The sequence below is a fragment of the Galeopterus variegatus genome, unplaced genomic scaffold (genome assembly GCF_000696425.1).
Source record: "Galeopterus variegatus unplaced genomic scaffold, G_variegatus-3.0.2 Scaffold519, whole genome shotgun sequence".
Classification (NCBI taxonomy): Eukaryota; Metazoa; Chordata; class Mammalia; order Dermoptera; family Cynocephalidae; genus Galeopterus; species Galeopterus variegatus.
The window spans coordinates 137,582-141,296 of NW_007726630.1; the positions used below are offsets into that span (position 1 = coordinate 137,582).

Sequence of the window (3,715 nt, forward strand, 5' to 3'; positions counted from 1 at the left end):
GTTTTGCATGCAAGAGTCTGGTTTCTGATCTCAGTCTCTCTGATCACAAGCTGTATTCTTAACCTCTCGTGTTCTACTAGGAAAATGTGGCCTGAGCTATGGCCAGAGAAGGATTTTTGACAGATTTTTGCAGGAACAAAGCATCTAGTGCTTTCTGCCTGCAGTTCTTCGTGCTTGCTGTCTGGGTGTATGGCTCACTTACCTCAGTTTAGCCCCACAAGTGATAAGAAAGTAGTTGACTGCTGAAAATACTCATGATATTCCTGTGAGGCCTCTGAGTGGGTAATTCATTGACCTATTCTTTTACTATCTGGACACTTACCACATATGGGGTCTCTGTGCTGGTTACTGCATACACATGAGGACACATGTTGTGAATCGGACTTGGATCCAGTTCCTGAGAACTTAGTGTACTGGTGAAATGTACAAGCAAAGAATTCCAGTGAAAGACAGAGGCACAGAAGAAATGCTGTCGATGATGGCAGGAGGGCAGCTTCATAGATGAGGGCCACTGGGTGTGGATCCCTATATTTGAGTGAGTAGAATTAGACATGAGGAGTGAAGTAGCCACGTGGCAAATGCCGTCCAAGCCAAGAGACTGGGCCTGAGCTATAGAATAGTGGTCAATGAGCAGGCACTGTGGGGTATGTGAATAGACATCAAATAGGGGGTGTGGGGTCTGCGAGGAGACACTTAGCGAGTGGTGTGGGATCTGTGAGGAGACACTGAGTATTGGGTTTGGGGTCTCTGGGAAGATAGTGAGGAAGGGGTTTGGGGTCTGTGAGGGGATAGTATTGGTTTTGGAGTCTGTAAATAGACAGGGAGGAGGGGCTGTGGGGTCCCTGAGGGGACAATGAGGAGTAGGTGTGGGATCCCTGAGGGGACGGTGAGGAGGGGCTGTGGGGTCCCTGAGGGGACAGTGAGGAGGGGCGTTGCATTTCTGTTGGAGACAACTGTGGAATATATTTTGAGCCAGATGGTGTTAACACACTGACAACATCTGCTCGTGTGTTTTAATCACTTGCTGTGGCTGAAAGGGGAGCGAGTGCATGGTGGCGGGTCAGTGTTTTAGAGGTTTTGTAAATTGGAAAGAGCTCTCCCGAGAGGATTTACAGACCTGAATCCAAGCCGTAGGTCCTCTTCTGGGATTAGGTTGAGTTAGTTACTTAGTATCTTTAAGCCCCATTTTCCTTCTCTGGGAGGTGAAGATATTAATATTTCCTGATATCTTGCTTTTCACATAATAATGAAGATTAAGTTAAATAATTGGTATTAAGGTCTTTGCATGTCTGTAGCGTGGCACTTTCAGCACTAAGTAAATGATAGCTATATTATGATTATAAAAATTTATTAGTATTTAGGATTTCTGCATATTTCCACTTAACTTGTTTTCTTATAGTTCTGATTCACACTGATTTTTTTTTTCCCCATGTTGGCTGCTGTGTTCTCCATGGGAGTTTTTTCATGAAAGGTTAAACTGGGAGTATTAATGTTCTTTATCTTTTTTTCCTTCTCATGTTGAGGCTGGCCAGTTAGCTCTATTGGTTAGAGTGTGGTATTATAACACACAGTCTGAGTACAGGCCAGCCATGCCTCCCCCTCTGAAAAAAAAAAAAAAAAAGAATAATTGAAATAAGGTGACATAACACTGAGCATTCTTTTTATGCCCTGTCTAGGGGGTGGGGAGGGAAAGGAAAGCCATCTTTTAATTCATGAGTTGTCATTTACTTGAAAAGTCCCCTTGATGCTGAAGGACAAAGGATCCTGCACTGTCCCCTTTCCCAAATGCCATGCATGGGGGTCAGGCAGGACCAGCTCAAGATATAATGCGAGCAGCTCCCCGCTTCAGCTCAGGCCTTCTCCAGCACACCAGTGACCTTCATGACAGTCTCTCTCCTTGTAGATGCCACCTCCCCATATTTGTTCCTTTGGCAGAAAACACCTTTTATTGTTGAATTCTTCTAAGAATGTGACTTAGGAGTAGTGCTTCTGGGGAAGATGTTAACAGCATTGGGCCGTCTCCTGCCCCACCGCTCCTGGGGGTGCTATTTGATACGTTGACTTTAACTGCTTGAAAAGGCTGACGTCACCTGCTGTAGCCGTGAAATCTGGGAGATTGGCTTTGTTTTTTATTTTTAATTATTTTATACCAATTCCAGGTCTTTTGACCTGAAACGTATCATCTCAGGACTTAAAAAAAAAAATTTATATATATATATGTATACACATATATATAAATTCCTAGGTTCAACCCTCAAATATTACAACTCAGGAACCTTGGAGTAGTGTCTGGGAATCCAAACTTTGGAGAAAAGAATGGCCTGGATTTGAGGATGTGAGGAGTCACTGGGTCATCTGGAGCCTAAGCCCTCATTTTAAAGTGAAGGCTTTGTGCTCAGACTTTCCCTGTGAATCAGCCAGAGTCATGCAGATGGCGACAGGGCTGGTCTTTGATTAATCTTGTGTGTGTTTTTAATCCAGCCACATCTGTATTTTTTTTAGTGCAGAAGTTATCTTCTGTCAGTATCCTAGAAGAGTTGTTTTTTTTTCTTACTTTTGTGAATTGAATAGTTCTTTTTGTAAAGAGAATAATCACTGCCTTGTTAATAATGTTTTGTAAATCTTGGTTGCCCTGGAATCTACTCACCTAGAGAAATTTCCTTTGTGGAAAATGCTCTCTTCACCCACTGGGTGGCATAGCAGTCTTTTTAAATAGTATCACTCAAAGCTGCAGATTGCCTGGAAGTACGCTGGTTTGAGCCTGTGTGTGCATGTTTATGTGTGGTGTGTGTTTGCATGTATGTATGTGGTGTGGTGTGTGCATGTGGTTTGTTGTAGTGTATGTATTCTGTGTGGTGTTGTCTGTGCATGTGCATGCACGGGCATGTGCGTGTGTGCGTGTGCATGTGTGCACATGTATTGGTGTGTGTATGCTGGGTTAGAAGCAGCTCTTTTGTAATATTGTGCTGTACTTTCTGTTTATTGGCAAACATTACTTGCTGGAATGGGTTTAGGGTGACGAAAGTGCTAAGTGTCATTGGCCTTTCATGGGCATTTTACAGCCACATGTTTGCACTTAAATCTACTTCAGTAATGAAAAGCAAAAACAGAAAATAATGCCAGTGTTCTAAATGCAGATATCTCATATCGTGGAGGTTTTTTGCACTCTAAATGGCATGGGTAGTTTACCCTCTGCATTCTCAGCCTTGTAGGTGGATCTTTGGTCAAAAGATCTCCCCCCCCCGCCCAAAAAAAACCCCAACAATTCCTCTACCTTCTGCAGCTTTCTGTTTTTCTGTAACCTTGGCATGATCATTTTAGAGAAGTTTGGAAATAGCATTCTTTGATTAAGAATGTAATTTTTTAACTATTTAATTTATATATGAAATATCATTTCACTTGGTGTGTGTTGGGCAATGGAATAAAATCAGTTAATTCAGTTCATTACCATTGCATAAGGGGATGAATTTGTTTTTAGTGCTTTAATTTTATTTGTCCTGCTGCTATAGTTATTGTTTATAGTCTGAGGTTTGAAAAATACTATAATTGTATTATTGGGGAAAAGTGTGTTTCGTACCAGTAATTCTATTTAATTAACACACCATTTAAAATATTTTAAAGGCCTTTGGAGGTTTTCTTTACATACTATTTTTTTTTAAAGCAAAAACTTCTTTTTTTTTTTTTTTTTTTTTTTTTTTTTTTTTTTTTTTTTTTT

The 3,715-nt window shown here is 41.1% G+C and overlaps 1 protein-coding gene across 1 annotated transcript in view; it reads left to right on the plus strand.

Annotated features, from left to right (window-relative positions):
- LOC103588037 (rho guanine nucleotide exchange factor 10-like) overlaps positions 1–3,715 on the plus strand; it is a 29,005-nt gene that overhangs the window by 24,437 nt on the left and 853 nt on the right. The window lies entirely within an intron of this gene.